The sequence below is a fragment of the Onychostoma macrolepis genome, chromosome 19 (genome assembly GCF_012432095.1).
Source record: "Onychostoma macrolepis isolate SWU-2019 chromosome 19, ASM1243209v1, whole genome shotgun sequence".
NCBI lineage: Eukaryota > Metazoa > Chordata > Actinopteri > Cypriniformes > Cyprinidae > Onychostoma > Onychostoma macrolepis.
In genome coordinates, this window is record NC_081173.1 from 16,670,731 (window position 1) to 16,691,237 (window position 20,507).

General features: G+C 38.6%; 1 protein-coding gene across 5 annotated transcripts in view; it reads left to right on the forward strand.

Annotated features, from left to right (window-relative positions):
* The first annotated feature begins 3,626 nt into the window (after positions 1–3,626).
* gatad2b (GATA zinc finger domain containing 2B) overlaps positions 3,627–20,507 on the forward strand; it is a 39,310-nt gene continuing 22,429 nt past the window's right edge. The window contains exons 1-2 of one of the 5 annotated variants that reach the window (XM_058753261.1): positions 3,628–4,600; positions 15,083–15,249. The gene's annotated coding sequence lies outside the window, so the exon portion shown is untranslated. Of the gene's footprint in view, positions 4,601–5,388; positions 5,410–15,082; positions 15,250–20,507 lie in introns of those variants that run through there. The other 4 variants (XM_058753258.1, XM_058753260.1, XM_058753259.1 and 1 more) reach the window with 4 other exon arrangements.

Sequence of the window (20,507 nt, forward strand, 5' to 3'; positions counted from 1 at the left end):
TAAGTGAACTTGACAATTCAATTAACTTATTTTTTAAATTATCATTTACTTAAAATTTTAAGGCAACGGGTTTCCACAATTTTTTTAAGTTAAGTCAACTTATCACTTTTTACAGTGCAGTGTCATTCACACAAACACTAAACACCATCATGGTAACACACATGAAACTGAAATAATGCAATAAACATTAATTTAACAACATTAGATGTAACAAACAACCCTAATGTACACAACTGATAAGAAAAAAATAAGAAGAAACAGTTATTTCAACGAAAAAAACATCAAATATGAAATGTAATGCAGGGAATTTGGGGATTGTCAATTTACGTTTTTTCACTGTAAATTATTCATTCTTTTTCCACTTCCAAAAACTCTACACTACCATAAAATTACATGTAATGTCCAATACAGTTTTTTCACCGTAACTTGCATTAACAAATGAATAGGTTTTTACTATAGCATTTTGACAGTCTTTTATCAATAAAATCATGGTCATTTTAACAGTGAAGAGGAAAAAGTAGTGGAAATTAATGTGGATTTAGCTCAACTGTCGATTTAGCTCAACTTTTATTGAATAGTCCTTTAAAAGCTTAAGAAACTGATGGCATCATGGAAGTATTTGGAGTTTTTGTTTTCTCCATGATTTTTAAGTCAGAGCTTTTAATCACGAGTTAAACCGCTTAGATGGCTTAGTTTTAGTCTTTAATGCAGACCCCCTGCTGATTTGTCCAGTTATATTGTGGGTAAAATTTGGGACTCTCTAATGAACCACATACTGAAGCCGACATAAACCTGTTACCATCTCGTAATGTGTTTCTTCACATTTCTGATGTGGGATTACGGGAAATAAGTAACACATAACAGTGGTGCAAAAACTAAAAGTCTGAATTCACTGATATGAAGAAGTAAGGCAGTTCACACCATTTTAATATAAACAAAGTTTATATAATGTGTCGGTTCACACATTTCAGAATCTCCAGTGTTTTGCATACCATACAATTAAATAAGCACACATTTCTAACAGGAAGGAAAAACAGTGTTTAAGATGACAGGTTTAAATGTGAACCTGGTTTGGAAGTTACAGTACCTAACATGTGACTTTGCACTCATACACTTGCCACATGACACCATGTGACTGCAAGACCCTATATAAGAAAGACACAGAGAGAGAGAGAGAGAGAGAGAGAGAGAGAGACTGGAATATGGTTTTAGTCACTGAACCTAAAAAAAATTGGGTTGTTCATATTTCATAAAGTGCGTGTTAGTTTTCATTGGACTACCGGGTGATGATGCAAATGGCCAATCCGTGGAGGGAATGCTGGATTAGCCCAGAGAATCACTGCATGCAATATTTAGCACTAATCTGTACTCTTAAATCCAACAGGCCCTCCTCATTGAAATGAGTTACACATAAAATCTGTTCTAAGAAACACAGTGGAAGTAAGTCATCGCAGTTAAGCTGTCACCTGACTGCCAAAATAATGCTGTTGCTTGATGAAACGTTTGTCACTCGGTTTTCACCACTTAGACTTTATAAAAGTCACTCTATACTTTGTTTCAGTTCCATTTGAATCATTATATTGGTAGTTTTTGTCTATAAATGAGGTATTCAAATGAAAGATAAGGAACTTCCTTTGATTCTTGGTTATTTTGAACATATGACTCATAGAAATCCTATTGAAATCTACTTTTTTTTTTCTTTTTCTTTTTTGGACAAGGGAAATTCTTAATTGTTCATAAGGGTGAATGCTAAGTGCTCTAAATTTAAAGTGATAGTTCACTAAAATGTTAACTCTGTTATCATTTACTCTTATAATTTCAAACCTGTTTGACTTTCTGAAGGTCAAAGGGGTCCAAAACAACATTGGACCCCATGGATTTTCATTGGATGGACAAAAAGCATTAAGAGATTATTCAGAATGTCTTCTTTTGTGTTTCCACAGAGCAAAGGAAGTCATAAATCGTGAGTAGCCTAAATGATAACAGAATTTTAATTTTGGGATGAACCAACCCTTTTAAGCTTGTAATTATATATGAACTATACAATATTCTTATGGTATTTCGTGTATTTAATGAAGTAAACCTTTCAGTTCAGTGCTAAGATGCGACATGGAGTAACTCAGACCCTTGTAGGTGTAGACAGTAGTGAGTTATTAATGTACTCCATATTGCAGTGACTCACTCAGCTCGTGCGTTGTAAATCTGCCGTAAACAGCACAAACCGCCGCTAGAGGTCTCAGCCTCAGTGTTGACAAACAATAAAAAGAGTTCTATGTGACCATCAATAGCCTACATATCCACCTTCGGTTAAAAAGCTATGCGGGTTTACGGTGGACAAATGTTGCGATTTGTCACTAATCTTCCCTGCTTATAACACAAAGACAGCTCCAGTTAACCAGAGAGCTGCTTCTGCGCGACTGACGGGACAAAGCCGCTGCGGTCCCATATATCCGCTACAGTATATGACGAGCGAGATACAGTATCATAACAGTGAGTGTAAACAATACCCGGATGGAAAAAAAACCGCTGCATGTAACGATGATTTTACGGGATCTGGTTTTACTGTATATGCAAACGATAAGACACTTTTATTTTTATTTTTTTCGTGAACCTTTAGTTACAGAGTTTCACACCTTTGTTGCACTCTTAGTATTCTGGCTGTAACAATGCATGCATGTGTAAGTAGGTCAAGAGAATCGTATTGTTCAGTCAGTGTGTGCTACTGCCCCATCAGTATGTCGATTATAAGAATGAATGAGAGCAAACAAAGAAAAAAGATTTCAGCATCTCTCACGGGCACTGCAAATTATGGACATCTTGCTGCAGAAAACTATTGGGAAGTTGCTGTTGATATCTGCTTGAGATCAGTGTCAGTTCCAATGGATGTCACTTTTCTCGGGTGTTTGTCATTTGGTGACAGAGACTGCTAAATCAGTCTGTGTCATACCACAAATGTTTGACAAAATTGTTTTTTTTGAAAGCATGACAGTCTATGGCACATGGCATAGTTCTAACTGTTATATTTATATTAATATACTACATCAATAATAGTTTGTTTTAAAGTGAATCTTAGAGGTGACATTAGCAATAAAAGTCATATAATATTGAAGATTTTACATTTAGAAATCTACATTTTTTTTTATTTGATGTCCATTGTGCTGTTATCAAAATAATGGATGTTTTGTATGCAAAAATGTTTCCTATAAAAACAACACAAGTAGGCCATTGCATTGCATTGACATTTAACTCGTCTTTCTGGAAACATGCCGACAAGTTGTGCTTGGTGTGACACTGTAAAAAAAAAAAAAAAAAAAAACGTTGAAGAACAATTACTATTGTACACTTGAGCACGGGACTTGCTCTAAAGGACTATCCCTGTAGTCATATGCATAATTGTTGATGCAGAGATATTTATTATTGTTTCTTTGTAAGTGCAACATGGCAAAAAAATAAAAATAAATCTATAAATAATAAAAAAAAATAATAATAATATATATATATATATATATATATATATATATACATAAACACACACACTTTAACAACCACAATCTACAATGATTTTTTTTTTTTAAATCACATGCATTTAGTGTCTAGATGACAGTAGCTTTTCTTTCCCCTTTTTGGCACAAGTTGTGATAATTTCCTGGATGTCATGTAAAAAAAAAAAAAAAAAATGTAGCATTTGAAGTAAAAACGCACTTGAAAGATAATTTAGCTTGCCCCTGATTTACATATCAAAACAACGAATAATAAAATTATTTTGCATAAAATGTATTTCGTTTTCTTGCAATATCTTAAAATAAATTCATATGTATAAATACATGTAGGCTATTATTATACAGAGCACACGCACTGTAATCAAAAATACGTTCAAAAAATTATAAACTCATTTTATTATTGATTTATTATTTATCTGCATTCGAGTAGAAATAAAGCATGCTCATATATTCGAGTCCCTGCAACATAAACAGAAATGAACATGGTTTCGTTACTATTAAAAATCATTTTCTAACCCTTGGTGCTTCAGACAATGGCAAATCAAATTTCGTGCGAATCACTCCAATCCACATATGCGGCCTAAAATCAACCCTCTAAAACTGATCATTGCGAAAAAGTACAGCCTGTTTTGTTCGTCTGCAAGTTTTGAAAACGGCTGGAAGAATGTCCAAATGTTGTATGGAATCGCGTCGGTTTCACACCACAATGTTCCTCAAAATGCTCCAGTCGATCGGAAAGAAGAGGGAGTTAATATGGCTGTCCACAATTTATCTGTCAGTGTAGTAAGCTCGCCTTGTGCTGCCGACACGACGCGCATAACAACCCATTTAGTTCCCATCATTTCAGAGCTTCTTGTCCCCTCCCCTCCAGACACAGACAACAACATACACCTTAATAGGGGCGCGTCTCCGACACAGCCGCCGACCAATAACCCGTCTGTCTGGGCAGAGACCAAGGGGATGAGCGCTCGCCGAGGCCCAATCAGCGCTTTTGTGTTGCCTGCCGGTGCCGGGGACTGGTCGTGAAGAGCTACAGCAGCGCTTCAGGATCGGAGAGCGAACCCGGAGCCAGAGGAACCTGAAGGGTAAAGGCGAGTCAGGTGAGTCCGGGGATCCACGCGCGGCCTAGCCGGTTTCGGATCGGATTGGGGAATTTGGGAGCGATATGGTTTATAATCGTATCCGCATGCGATTCGGCCGTCGTTTGCTGTAAATGAATGGGCTAAACGGTTAAAAAGGATTTTGAGGGAGCCTGCCGAGCAGCCAGACAATAGCATAGCGGATTTTGCGTGGAAAGCAAAGCGCCTCTAACACGCAGCAGCAGTTCAAAGTGGCTGGCTAATACTATTAAAATGAGCTCGGGATTGCGCCGTGGCGTATCGCACATCGAGCGGCTATTTCAAGCGATTCCGCGAAAAGCCCGTCATATTTAGCAGGCAACTTTGACAAGTTTACTGGCCGAAGCAGCATTTTATATGTGAAACGGCTTTCATTGTTTCATCTGGTGTCTCTAGGGGTTAACCCAGATTGGCGGAGAAAGCCTCGCGTCCTCCCGGCTGTGGCTACAGTAGTGCAGTAGCAGCTCAGACACAATGAAAAAGCCCAACATGTACACACATGCAACGCCATCAAAATAAACTAAAACGCTCGTATTCCGACGATATCCGCTCAAACGGACTGTTTAGTGAGTGTTTTGGGGCTGTTCGGGGGAGCGGGCTTTCTCTCTACTGTGCCGAGGGCACACGGATGGTGTACGGTGAGCTTGTACAATTAGAAAAAAAAGATGTCGAAAATGCATCAGCCATTTACGTAAGTGAGGACGTTCTCTCAACTTGCTCCATATGCACGCAAATGGCTGCCCAACACTTGACAGACGTAAGAGTGAAATCTAATTCCAGCGTGAATGCAGGTATTGATCGAAGCCAACAGGGAGTCACTGATAATCGGGGGAGATGACGTTTAGAAAGAAACTCTGATCAATGATATATGCTCTCTGTTATTCGTTCTCTGCAGACACGTCCAAAGTGAGACTGGGTTTACTTTATAGGCTTTATATAGTCAGAGGCTTACTCTAGCTGTCTGATTTGCACAGTTTGACCTCACAAGAATTTTCCCTATGCATTTAGTAACTAGATGACAGTAGTTTGTTTGTGAAGACTTACTTTTTCTGCATCATTTTAAAGTAAAAATGCACTTAACAGATAGTTCCACTATATAGGCAAATTCTTATTTTGCTACTATCCAAAGTTTTTTTTTTCTACATGCACTCAGTAATTTTTTGCTCATTTTAGAAAAAGTTTTACAGTTTAAGCAATTAACTGCGCTAAATCAAGTGGGTCACCCGCTCATGGGTGCTGCCATGTTGAGATCACATGACTTGCCATGTCATGCAGTAGAGTCCTGTTCCAAAAGTAAAAGTTCAGGTTCTTTTTTTAATTGGGGAATTGATTTTTAATAATAACATAAACCTATTTAAAGACAGACCTAACGTGAACTACAAGATTGTTAATCAGTGTTATGCTTATCCCATCACTCTGCATTATTTCAACTTATTTTAAATAACCATATTTGACAGCATATTTCTCAGTAAAAAACTACATTACCCATCATTCTGCAAAGAAATCAATCAATCGAATAATCAAACCAAGCGAATCACACTAAAAGAACACTTTAGCACCTGTGCTCCCGAACTACCTAAATATTTCTGTATATATTCATGTTTTGCAATACATGTAGAATATGTTGTTTCTTTATACACAAAACCGCTTTAAATTAATAGTTTATTTTTCCTTTTTTTTTTTATTGCCATTTGCAATGATTCACCATAGGATTGTAGTCCTTTCCCTTGCTCGAAGTTGTTGAGTGCACAGACGTTTGGTTTGATTTTTCTAATACTATTTTGCTTCAAATGAAAGTTTGTGGTATTTTTATTCACACTGTTGGTATTTAGTTTGATTCATGGAGTTTTACTTTTTAACAAAGACTTTAAAAAAACCCAATGGGGAAAAATATTTTTGGAACCAAGGCTTCTACAAAAGTGACTACTACACTACTAGACTTAACATAGCAAACCGAATGAGTTTAATTCAAGAAAGACACAAAAACGAACAAATTAAAAGGAAAAACCAACAGCTTAGGTATGAACATCCTATTTGCACCCTTGCAAATAGGTGTCAGCATGAAGTTTAAAACCACTTAACAGGAGCCAGCTGAATGTAAACACAAACTTACTGACTACACCTTTTAAGTTCAAGGAATTATTCAAGAAACTAACAGACTTATGTACTCCCTAGATATTTTTATAGCATATAAAAGTTTCCCACTTTGACAAGTCACAGAGAAAAAGCTCTCCACCCACTGTTATTAAAGTCATTTATACTTATTGTGCAGAGAGAAAGGTCTTCATAGAAGTCACCGAACATGTACTTATCTAGGAATTACACTGGTGAAATCATACTAATGTCTGATGTAAGTAATCTGTGTAAACAACAGAACTGTGAAGACAAAATATTTTTGTTAGCAAGTAGCACATCTAATAAGAGCCAATTGGAGAGTTTTCTGCTAATTTTGAAAAAGGCTGCTGCATACTGTGAGGGGCGCCCCACTAGTATTACATCCTCAAGAGGGGTCCAAACAATGTTCTTATTGACTGTTTTGCTCAAAGGCATTTTGTGTGGACTGGACTGTTCCCCCTCCTCCCCCTCAGGCGGAAGATACTTGGCAGCGTGGTATTTATTTTTCTACCTTTTTTTGGGCTATTCATCACTTTAGTCGGTGCACCCGAGCTTATGGCCATCGCCTGTGAAAGGATTTTATGCAGTTTGTTCTCTTTAATTTCCATGGTGCACGGGCACCTTATTGCTAGTGACTGTCTGGTTTTGTTAAGCCCACGAAACCTGTGAAGTGCGGTGCCAGGTGATAAGACGGAACACACTGAGATGAGCAAAGACTCTAAGCTCAAGTTATCAATGTAGATTTCATCATAGATCTGTCATGGTTTAGAGGTACCTGTTCAAGTACCTGTTCTACCTAAACCTGCTGCACACCAGATCTTATGTTAGTAGTGGTGCTTCAGCACAACATTGACATTCCCATGATGAATGCATGGATTTTCACTTTAAATATAAGCCTAATGTATATTTTCAAGTGGTTCACCATTGAGGGCTTAAGCCTTGTGCTGTGGATAGTTCACCCAAAATAATTTTTGTTTTTATTTGCTCACCTTTATGAGTCAGTGGGGTCCAAAACAATGTTAACATTCTTTGAAATATCTTCTTTTGTGTTCTGTATAAGAACGAAAGTCACATGAGGGTGAGTAAATGATGACAGAATGTAATATTTGGGTGAACTATTCCTTTTTATACGCATTTGTAAGTGCAGAATTACTATTCACAATCTAAAAACTATCTATGTTCAGGTGATTCTACGTTAGACCATATTTTGACTTGGCACTTAACTCAACCTGTATTCAATCATGGGTTCATTTAGAAGACGAGACCATGCCATTGAAGAAGACATTTGAGAGGGAAATCACATTTAGGACTGGATATTGACTCTTGGATCAGAAAGAGTACTTGACTTGGCTTGGTTTCAGGACTGCTGAATGGTCAGAAAAGGTAGTGTTTAGAATTAGCAGTGCCCCTTTGGCAGAAGTATTGAGTAGACACAACAAAACGACTTGCTCAGTAAACATGTGCCATGAGATTTACGGCAGTGCAATATGATGATGTGGACCCAAGTTGTGCTAGTTTTGTAAAACGAACCCTCACTGCGACAATCCTGAGAGCCGAGAGCGGGGCATTGACACTCAGATGTCCTCCCATTGATCTCCTACCCTTCAACGCACCTTCAGTGTCGTTAGTGTTGTTTTAAAGCCGGTTAGAATGAGAGGGAAATGGTCACGTCCGGTAGTTTTTTGGTTTTGTGTGATAGTGGGTTTAAAAAAGACCCTCAGGACCGAAGTGTCAGGTCCAAAAGGGTTTGATTCATTGGCTCTTGGGTAAGCTAGGGGCTGCTGCTCGCCCTTTCCCCAGATAAGGCTTATTGGTCTAGGAAACAATATGAGCACATGTCTTTTGGCTGTATAAAGCAGTGTAATGGACAACATCATTACCTCAGACCTTCCCATTGACATCATAGAGAAATTAGTCTGTCATATACTCAGGAATGTTTTTGATTGTAGTCGATTTGCGGTTTGAAGTTTAGTTTAGGGTTGCAAATCTTAATCCCATATAGCCTACCATACGTTTTTAATAATTAATCATGTACGCTGCAGTTTATCATTTAGCTGTTTTCATTTTTAATTCAGTATTTCAACTAAAGTTTCCAAGCGTTTCCTTATAGAGAGAATTTGTAATCAAGTGGTGTTCATACTAGTTATTGTCAGCCTGTATCAAGTCTTCCGTTTTTATTGACTATGATAAGGTCTGATTGATTCCTACTCAAAATCAGTGCTCATTTCATGACCCTTAGTTATGTAAAATTGAGACCTGAATGCCTGAATGTTGTGAAAAGAAAGAAATCAGGATAATTACCCCTTAATCAGAAACATTACATTTATTTTAAAAAATTTCCCAAGCAAAAATTCTTTGAGGGTGAGAAGTCTTGTCGGTTGCTTATATGCTACTAATTGATATGGATGATGTTAATGAATGTGAAGTGATAAATCTAGATCAGTGAAAGAAGTGCAAATAAAAAGAAAAGTATGTCAAACTGTTTTTGGGCCTGATGCCAATCTGTGTCAGTATTCAGTAGTATACAGTAGGAATTGTTTTATAAAGGGTTAAGTTAAAAAATTTACATACTCACCCTTGTGTCGTTCCAAACCTGTTTCTTTTTTTCAGCAGAACACAAAAGAAGATATTTTGGAGATGAAAGTCAATGGGGTCCAAAACAACATCTTTTACCGTGTGGAAAAAACACTTCAGCATTCTGCAAACTATCTTCTTTTGTGTTCCACAGAAGAAAGGAAATCATTTAGAATGGATAGTGTTGTTATCATCATTTAAAACCATGAAACATTGTTTTCATTCATTAAAATGCAGCTGAAATAAACTATAAATATTAGATGAGTTAAAATTTGAAATGTTGATTGAAATAACTGAGGTAATTGCAATAAAATAAAGTTGATTGACATAAAAAAAAATTCAATGAAAACTGAATACATACTATAATAGTACATAAATAATAGTAAATTATGGTTCAGAATGGCAAGAGGGTGAGTAAGTGATGTCTCTTTAAATCTTTACAAAATCCATTTCAAATTAGAACAACTTGAAAAAGGACGAATCTGCTTCGATGCGGTCTGGTTTATAGATCTGATTTTTCCTCGTAGCAGTGAAGAATTGCGTACGGCTAAGCTGAAATAAATAACTGATTTGTAAAGCAATCTGGGCTAGATGTCAGCCTCTGTTTCATTTTCCTCACTGTTTTAGAGGTATCTGAATCCCTCTGGTGGTCTTCAGTTGCACAGGGACCTTTGACTCCTCAGCTTTTTCCGCTCAGCTCTGTCAGTTGCTGATTAATTATTCTCCACCATTTTAGTTGTGAGATCTTAGGTGGGCACAGTGAGCAGGTAGCGAGAGGGAATGTTTTAGACGACTGTAATGCGTTGCATGTATGTTGGTGTGCCGGTCTTGTTAACACCTGAATGGGGAGGCTGCGTTCTGCAGGCCTCATGCAAGGCTTATTAAACCCCACGCAGAAACAATCAGCCCAGATGAATGGCTTCCTGTGAAGTTTAATTAGAGGGCCTCCCTGATGCTTTAGCTGGATAAACAGCAGCAAGAAACGACATGACGGGCCTCTTACGTTGATTCTTGAAGAATGTGTGTATGTGAAGAGCGAGAAGCCCGACCGAAGACGAAGATGTTTTTAGCTTTAGGAATGTTGTCGTTTTTTCTTTTTCTCTCTCCTTTTCCCCGGTGGATGATGTCTGACCATCCCAATCGCGAAATAGATGAGTTTTTCAAGCTTCACGAGTCTTGGCCATCACGAGAGCTCCGGATTGTTGTTAATTTGCTCGACGTCTCTCAAGTGGGATTTCTCTGAAGATGAGGTGTGGACTGCATTAATTGCAGCGGGTCCAGGTATTGGCTCTGGTTGAAAAATTCAGAAGTATTGATTCAGGCCAAGCTGTTTTCATCATTCCGCAATGTATTACATTGTAGCGAGACGGAAGCTGTGAGTGAATATGAAGCGCATAGACCCGTTTTATGATTACAGTGGGAGGTATAGGTGTATAGTCCCCAGATGGGTGGCTTTTGTAGCGTGAGGTTCTCCAGCTGCACTCGTTTCAGGAGCGAGAGAGCTGTGTGATGGGTTGAGTTGATCGAAGGACTGATGGAACACTTAATTCAGTGCAATATGAAAGAGCAAGCAGAACCCATCCGAAGCATTTCTCTCTGGAACCGTCTTAGTTTTCATGGCCCGGGGGCTAGTTTGTCTATTATAGTTGATGGACCTGACATTGTGTATGGCGTTGCATCATTTATTTAAGCTAAAGTAGTCTTAGAAATGTTTTTGTTTTGGCTATGCAGTCATAAACTTCTCTTATTATTGTGACATTAGCCAACGCCAGTGTCCAGTTGCAACAAACCTCTTAACGGGACAGTTCACCCAAAAATTGTCAGCATTTGTATTCACCGTCATTTTATTCATAACCTATTAACACCTTAATACTTAATATGTCCAGGGTTAAATTGGGGTCCATTGTAAAAAGTCAAAAAGTCAGTTATATTTGGAAATGTAATATGAGAAAACTTAACAATAACAACACTGGGCCAGATACCTGCAACTGGTTGCTTCCCCTTAAGTTAAAAATAAAACTGTAACTCTGTTAATCAAAATAAGCTGAAAAACAAATATATAAATATTTTAAAAAATATTAAAGAGTTGAAAGTACTAATGTGCCCAAATCTGAAGAAAAAATAAAGATAAATAGAAATATTTATAAAACCTAAAAGTAATAAAAAAAAAAGAGAAAAGCTCAACAAAATGACTAAAACCTACTAAAATGAAAACTAAAATGAAAATGAAAACTGATTTTCTTTTAACAATAAATACTAAAATAGTACAAATAATACTTAAATAACACATGATCTGACCTGGTTTTACTTGTTTGTTCTCTCATATCATCTTGGGCCCCTTTACTGGGTTAAAGTTTGCTTTTGACATGATATTGCTGGATCCTTAGAGTAGCTTCATCTGAAACGGCTAACTAAAATGTATAAATAAACAGAAAACAAAAATAATTCAGCTGGTACCTTTGAGGAAATCTCTGAAAGCTGGCCTACCTGTGGTAGTTAACCTTGATAAGAATTATAGCTGACTCTCTGTACATGCGCAACTGCAAGATTCAATTCCCATAATCCCTGCACAAATGCCTCTTTGTCTTATTACTGTGTTTAGCAGATTAACAAATTGAACCTTAGCACATTTAAGCATCCTCTCCATATCCCTCCATTCAGCTGCAGGCCTTTGTTTCTTGGGTCATTCTGTTGGAAGGGGTGCGTGATCTCTCTTCAGCCGGTATGGATGGCGCTTGTGCGAATGCAGAAATCTGGCTTTGCTTGAAGTTTTGGTCCTGTGTGCACTCCGCGCAGTCCATCTCTCCAAGCCTATCTGCTTTTCCAGAGCGCCGGTTCCTTGGTGGAAATCATGTTTTCCCAGAGTATGTCTGTGTGCCCATTACTTTGAGCGTCAGAAGGGAGCCTCTGCAGATTTTATCTCAACCTGATAAAGCACTGGTCATGTCGGTGTGTGTAAAGGTAGTGTGCTCGGATTGTGTGTTAGGGGATATTTGTGTGTTTGTTTATTTATTTATTTTTAAGTGTTTTGCATATGATTGATTTGAATACGGCAGGTTTTTTTTTTTTTTTTTATCGCCTGACTGTCCTCCCTGCCTCCTTCCCAATTCAACCACATTTTAAAATCTTTTTGCTACCTCGCTTTCTCCAGATGGCTCACGTTCCAGCATTTTTCCTCCGTTTTTTTTTCTTTTTTTTTTTTCTTTTTTCTTTTTGTTTAAACAACGTATGCCCCACCCTGTGGTCTGAAGTTCCGCAATGAGCCGTCTTGACAAGGTGCCAGGTTTTAGATTCAGCGTCTCGTAAGAAGTACATTTTCCTCTTACTGCCCCCTTTGGCCCCCTCCTTTTTGTCTTTTTTTTTCATTCTGTCTTTCTCTTTCTTTCTCTCTCTCTCTCCCTCTCTCTCTGTGTTCGTGTGACGTCCTGACCACTAACGGCTACATATTAAGAGATAATTCCATACCCTGAGGTTACAAACCGGCTTAGACTGGCTCTCTCGCATTTTGACTCCACTGGGTACCCTGGGTGAAAAAAAAGATATTGTAACTCCTTTTTTCATTTTTTTTTTTAAAGGAACAGCAGACTAATTCGCCCTGAGAATGACATCAGTTTAGTCGGCACTGCTTAAAACAAACATGTTATGCATTTATGCATGCTACAAGGATTGCTCATACCCCTAAAAGCACGACCAGGCAAACCATACCGCACGACTTCTGTTCTGAAATATGATTATTGGAAAGATTCATATTTCTTTGCATAATTATGCACCTTAGTCACAATAATGCAGGCTTTATTTTAGAACATGTGTTCTCCAGTTGCATAAGTTTGTGGACTCTGTATGTATCAACTCTGTTGTATCAACTGTACATTGGAGACCAATGCTTATTGTCACATGAGGAGGATGTCACAAGGGCTATAGCTATAGCTGTAACTATAAGGTTTGAGACTGAAGTCCTTTTTAAAAAAAAATTTTATGATGCAACATATGAGGGCTGTGCAAATAATCAAATGCAGTGATCATGCGCATCTCGTCAGTAAAGCTAGTTCTGTGATTAGTGGTAAATCTCCATCACCTGCTTTCAGATGGAGCGGCATTTAATACACACAGCCATAGTTCACTCACAAGTTAAGCAATATCATGTTCATTATCGGCGATGTATCACCTACGATAATGAACGCGATGTTGCGTAGCTTGTCAGTGTAATTTATTTGTCATTTACCTGTCTTATTTTTATGTAGCTATCAAGCCTTTAATAGGCCATTGAAACAACTATTGGGGCATGTTGTCACAGAAGTGAGTCTCAGTGAGTATTAATTGAAAAGTATCTTTTTTTCCTGGGCAATAACAGTGGACATCCTTAATAGCTTTTTTTTTTGTAGCCAAGGGTCTATACAAAATTGACTTTTTGGCAAATTGACCCTTGGCAATCTTGAGAAATAGCAAATAAATAAGTGTGTGTATGTATATACAGGCATGGCCAAAAATATTGGCACCCTTGGTAAATATGATCAAAGAAGGCTGTGAAAATTAATCTGCATTGTTAATCCTTTTGATCTTTTATTTAAAAAAATCACAAAAATCTAAACTTTCATTGGATAATAAGAACACAATTAATGGCACCCTTTTATTCAATACTTTTTGAAACCCCCATTTGACAGTTTAACAGCTCTAAATTTTCTCCTATAATGCCTGATGAGGTTAGAGAACACCTGACACGAGATCAGAGACCATTCTTCATCCAGAATCACTCCAGACCCTTTAGATTCCCAGCTCCATGTTGGTGGTGCTTCTCTTCAGTTCACCCCACTCATTTTCTATAGGGTTCAGGTCAGAGGACTGGAATGAGCACAAAGCCAAGCTTCTGCTATGGCCAGTGACCCTTTTTTGTGCTGTTTTTGAGGATTGTGTTTGGATTATTGTACGGTTGGAAGATCCAAATATGGCCCATTATAAGATTTCTAACAGAGTCAGTCACTTATTGATTTCTTTATCTGTTGGTATTTGATAGAATCCATGATGCCATGTGTCTAAACAAGATGTCCAGGACCTCCAGCAGAAATATAGGCCCACACAACATCAAAAATACAGCGTTATACTTCATTGTACACATGGGGTACGTTTTATCCCTGTGTTCACCAAACCCAGCTCGAGCTGCTAAAAAGCTCTTTTTTTTTTTTTATATATATATATATATATACATTACACTTTATTTTAAGGCTCAGTTTTCGCTGTTAACAAACCATTACCTACGACTTTTGCCTCAATAAGCTTCTAATTTGCTGCTTATTAATAGTTAGTAAGGTGGTAGTTGTTAAGATTAGGGATGTAGAATATGGTCACGCAGAATATGTGCTTTATAAGTACTAATAAACAGCCAGTATGTTAATAATAGAGATGCTAATAATTAACTAGGTAACAGTGAGAATTGGTCCCTATACTAAAGTGATTACCATATAGCAACAACTAGCCCCATTCATCTAAATAAAATGATCTTGACTGGCATAAAAACAAGGACAGTGTGTTTCTTTCTCATAGTGGCTTTGACTAAATTATGTTATTATTTTGTGGCCATCTTTCAATTTCTCGTTTAGCTTCTTAGGGATATCAGAGCAATTCATCTCCAGTGCTGCTTTTTTTCCGATATTTTTCCACGTCTTCTCTCTTCTGGCAAGAGCATTAGATTGTGTTCCTCCTTAACCTTGAAGTCTGTCTGTATCTTGTATAAATAGGTCTGTAGCTTTATTCAGATCCTCTCCATTCGTCTCTCTACAGCCGCCGCCTCTGTTAGAAAACCTCCTGTTGAGGGTTTTTCTCATCCCTCTACGTATTTGAGCTGAAGTTTGGATGTGAGGATTTCTGAGGAAGAGCAGCAGAGGGAACCGGGGCCTGTCCAAGAGACGATTCTTATCGGTCCATGTGGTCTGGATCCGAGTGTTAAGGTTCGAGTGAAATTTAAAGTTCAGTTTCATTCAGTATTTCCTCCTCGTGTTTGCAGCCCCGTGTGGTTTTGGTACCTGCGTACTAGCACGGGCCTCTGGTTAGCACTGTTCCTCACAGGTCTAATCGAGGAGGAAACCTGGTTTCGCATTTCCTCACTGTAGGCTGTTTTAACCGCTGTTGCGTCTACCACCTCTTTCGGTATCTTAAAGATCTTGTTGCTGTCTTTATTTGGTCTCTTTGTCTTCAGCCTCACTCCCCCACACACTTCCTCCCCTTTGCCCCCTGCTACTGCCCCCACCCTCCTCCTGAACCGCCCCTCCCTCCCTCGGGCGACAGCAGAACAGGAATTGATTAGTGGCACGGCTTAAAAATAGAAGGGCCTGTTGTCATGGCAACGGCCACAATGAGCTGTTGTCTTGTTTAATGAAGACCGAGATTTTAAGTGTTGTGGCTGAACAGTACAGTGAGCGGGAGACGCCATTTCTGGCTAGGTGCGCGCAGACGCTGGGACGGAGATATTAGCTGTGATCTCGTCCCTTCTGTCGTGCGGTATGCAGATGATCGTGAATGTTTTTGTGTGCGTACATGTGCACGTGCCGGACGGTCTTCCGCTTGTGGCTTTGCAGGTACGACTACCAGTCTGCTTTGTCGCAGTCTCATCCTGGTTGCTTTACCCTCAGGTACTCGCTGAATCTGCAGAGGTGCATTAAGGTAAGGCATCAAATGCATCATGCGCTGGCAGCTCCAAAACACATTATTGACTCAACCCACATCCTGTTACCCATACGTCCCGTATGCATCAAGCCAACCAATTACAACCCTGTTGCCATGGGTGCCATCCGCCTAATTGGCCTCATTAGTGTCAGAAACTGGCCGTATGCAAATTTTGGTCATATTCCCAGCAGATCTCTCTTCTGAGTAATATACAGTAATAGTTAGCCATTGTGTAGGTCGTTGGTGAGGACAACGGTCCAATTAGCGAATTAACCATTAAGCTTTAGATACTGTACTCAACTCAACCTCCCAGAAGTGGTTTTGAAATTCCTGTCAGTGTAGGAGTGTGCGCATAGCGTGCCGTTTGGTGACGGTATGCTAATACGCCTGTCCTGAAATTCCCCCTCAGCAACCTACTTTTGTGACATCACAGCACAGCTGACTTACTACATCTCAATTACGCTTGCATCACATTGCGGCTGGATTGCGTGTGATGCGAGAAATGATTTATACTGATAAATATGTCAACAAGCTTTTTTTTTTATTATTTGAATTTTCATTTGCATCTTATGAATACAGTTGTTGAAGAGCTCCAGTGGGATTCCTTGAATGTGATTTGTTGGGGTTTGCTTTGAAACGATAGTTTTAGGAAGGTCTTTAGGACAGGAGTTTTCAATGCCAAGGGCTCCCAAATTTTATGATCCCTTTGCAAGGGATTCCCTTCCTGAAATCTAGAAGCAGCTTTGTATTTTTATGAATGCAGACCCATTTATGTTATGAAGACAAAGTCTGATTGTTAATTTACTTTTATTAGTTGTTTCCAATGTAATTCTCATTTGTTTAAACTAGTTGTTAATTGGCTTTTATTCATTGCTGTACTGAATCCAAAGCAAATTGTTGAAATATTATTTGGAAAATCTGGAAGGTTTTTTATTTTTATTTTTTTAAATTTATTTCAGGTCTCTATTTGAAAACGCCTGTTAGGACTTTTGCTGTGAATTTTTATTTTTATTTTTTCAAAATTGAGGGTTGCCAAGTTTCAGCTTCAAGACACTTGCAAATATGGAAATAGATTGTATTGCCATTCTAAAATTAGTTTCCAAGTGACTACTTTTTTTGTAGCCTTATCCATTTTTGTCAAATGATTTATGAGCTATTTCTTGATAATATGGGAATGCTCAAACTAAGGTAGTGTCTATCATGAACATCTTGTACAAATGTGAAGATGCTTTGTTTGAACTTTGGTAAGCTTTCCTGTAATTCAAACAGTAGAGCATAGCAGTGGCATTGGTTCGATTCCCAGGAAGGCAAGGACTGATCAAATGTAAATGTGTACCTTGAATGAAGTAGTCGCTTTGGATTAAAGCTTCTACCAAATGCTTAAATGAAAATGTGTAAGCTTCTCCCCATTCGGCTCAACTATACATCTCTGGGACTTTTTTGGAGATGCGCAGATACTAATTCTCACATGCTCACTGGTACTCGTATCCGTACGTAGTATACTTCCCTCTAAATTCATTGCTGTGTTGTACTTTAATTATTAGAACTGAAGCTCAGGGAAATTAATGTTGATATTACAATCTATCAGATTTGCCGCATACAGAACCACAGAGATTAAAAACTGCAACTCCAACTAAAAAAAAAAAAAAAAAAAAAAGTATGCATCACCTAGCCCAAAACAGTCGCATCTGTTGCATTTTTGATGGGATTGCGGTAAACTGTGTGTCACACACTCTGTTGTCATTAAAATCACCACAAGTCAACCTTTGAGAATATGCCGAGTTTAAAGTATATCTGACTCCTTTTGCTGAACCAGTTTACTGTTCTCCAGATACAGTTTACTTGTGCATCTGCGTTAGTGTAGTGTAATGTAAGTTTTTAAATGGGCTTTCCCAACATTTTCCCCATCTACTGTTGGTTGGACAATCTGATAGTCCTGCCCCGAAGTCATGCCTTTGGTTAAGTCAATGTTGTGTTGTGCTGGTCAGGATGCTTAAACAAACAGAGCTTTGTTTTTATAGCGACACAAGAGGAACATCTGGGCTGGAAATTGCTTGGAATTGTGATCAAATTCTGGATCACTGTATGTTTGACTTTATTTCAGATGCTTTGACCCATTTTGCTAATAAGTTTGTGTTCTAAATAGCATTTTAGAAAAGCAGATGATCAGTTTGGTCCAGGAGTACCTGAAAAAATCCATGGCCTAGCTTTCAGAAAAGTCAAAAAAGCTTCTCTAATCTAAGGCCTGTTCTGTAAAGTCATTTGATTCTTGTTCTTGAGGGCTTTAGGGAGCTGTTCCGTTGACATCTTTCACACGTTTAAGCCCAAGTGTTCTGCCAGTCCATATTGATCAGAGGGCTTACTCACTCGGAAGACTAATTTGAAAACAGAAAGGTGACAAGTAACTCTTGTGAACTAGTTAGCCCCTAAAGCATCTCTCTGGTCTAGAGTGCATGTTTTGTGGTCAGGTGTGCTGTGTTTGTTCATTTTCATCTTTTCACATTTCTCACCACCTTGTTCAGCTGTTTTTATCCGGTTAAACCTATTCTTGGATCCTCAGGTGGTGGATACCAGAGCGAGGAGCAGCGAGAGCCAAAGTGACAGCCGAATGAAAGAAATCAGGCAGGTCTTGACCAAACAGGTGTTGTCACCTGCTTTTGCGTCTCTACTGGAGTCAGGCTGCAGAAATGGCTGCGGCATGAGATCATGAGGCCCGGGTCTGCTGTTCAAGTCATATTTCTGCTTTGTGCGCCCTGGGGGAGGTCACACTCTCGCTGGTGCTTTGTCGCTTGTGAAAGCGAGTTCACGGAGTGGCAGCCAGCTGCTGAGGAGCTGAAGATAAACCTCCTAATGGCAAATGGAGGGTCGTCACCTTGTTGACATTTCGTTCTGCAACATGCCAGAAGGGCTCGGGTGTGCGGCAGTTTTGGAAGCCGGAATCTAGGCTATCCAAATTTAAGGCTGGAATACACTAACGTGACTTTTGCCCAGTTTTTTCCCCCGATTTGCAGTCTGTTGATCCGAGTTGCCGAAAGCCAATTTTCAGATTTTAGGCAGTCAGAATTGACAGATCTCATCAAGACCTGATTTTGAGCTGATTTTAAAACCAATTGTTTTAATTTGTGTCTCCAAACAACAAACCCATTTTCTGCATGAGTCTGTCTGTTGTTCGGAAACAACTTGAAAGTCTAGAAGTGTGTAATGCCCAGTTTTTCTTTTTTCCTTTTCTGTAACCATTTACGCAGTCTAAATAAAAAATCTGTTCAGATTATAAAAGCTATTTAGTGTATTCTAGCCTTTAGTCTTTAAAATCACTTGTATTTATTTGAAAGGCTTTGCAGCAGCAAGTATGGTCACTACATGGTCACCTTAAAAGCGACTTCGGCCAAGTCTTTCATCATTTCCCATCTTAGTTATCTTAATATGATTAATAGAAGATTAAAGGTGCCAATTTTTTGTTATTCTCATATCCCTTGCCTTTATTGTAGAGGGTTATATTTTTCTAGCACATTAACTTAAATATTTAAGTCCACTCTTGTTATGGTTGCATTTTTCGCTTGATGTCTACACACTCTGTCCGTTGCGGTGAAAGTAAGGAGAATGTTTATTCGGTTTATGAAGTGTTTATCCAGGACCGAGAGTTCTGACATGATAAATGTCAAATCCGAAACCCTCTTCACAACTAATATAAACAGAAAAAAGTCTTTTTATCCTCCTCTACTCCAAAGTCAACAGAGGTCTGCTTAAAGAGACAGTACACCCAAAAATTTGTCTACATTTACTCACCCTCATGTTGTTCCAAACCTGTATGACTTGCTGTCGCCTTCAGAGCATAAAAAGACATTTTGGAAGTTGTCTCTGTCTTTTTTTTTTGTTTGTTTGTTTTTTTGGTCCATACAGTGAATGGCATTGGGGTCTAGAGTTGTTTTGCTCCACATTGACTAATTTTATAGACAAAAAAATTCTTCAGCATATCTACAGAATGTAAGTCATACAGGTTTGGAATGTCATAAAAGTTGTGTTATTTACTTCAGTTTTGGGTGAACTATTCCTTCCCACTACATCCATACTGTTCAAAATCATATAGATCCTACTGAAAAGTCACCCAAATGATTCCCCAACCAAATCTGAGAACATTACTGTAAAGTTTGCATTCAGAAATCAGCCATTGCCGCCATTTCCCAAGCATTCATGGCTCTCACCCTGTATGACCCTATGCCAAGCCCGCTCGCTCCAGCTTTAACTAGGTTATTGCGTCAACGCCTGCCCTTCACTATAAATCACTCTCCTTACATTTAAACCCCAAAGAACTGTGATTCCATCCAAACGGATACTTCCGAGAACAAAACGAGCAGCCAGACCTGTTCTTGCCCAATGCGTCTTGATTTTTTTAAATTTATTTATTTTTTTTATCCATCAGGGTGGGCACACACACCTTTAGCGATGGTGTAGCAGCCATTTTGAGGTCTCCGTACTCCGCATCAGATGCTGCAAACAGGAAAGGCTTAATCTAGCCAATTGAGCGGGTGGGTGATCAGAGGGG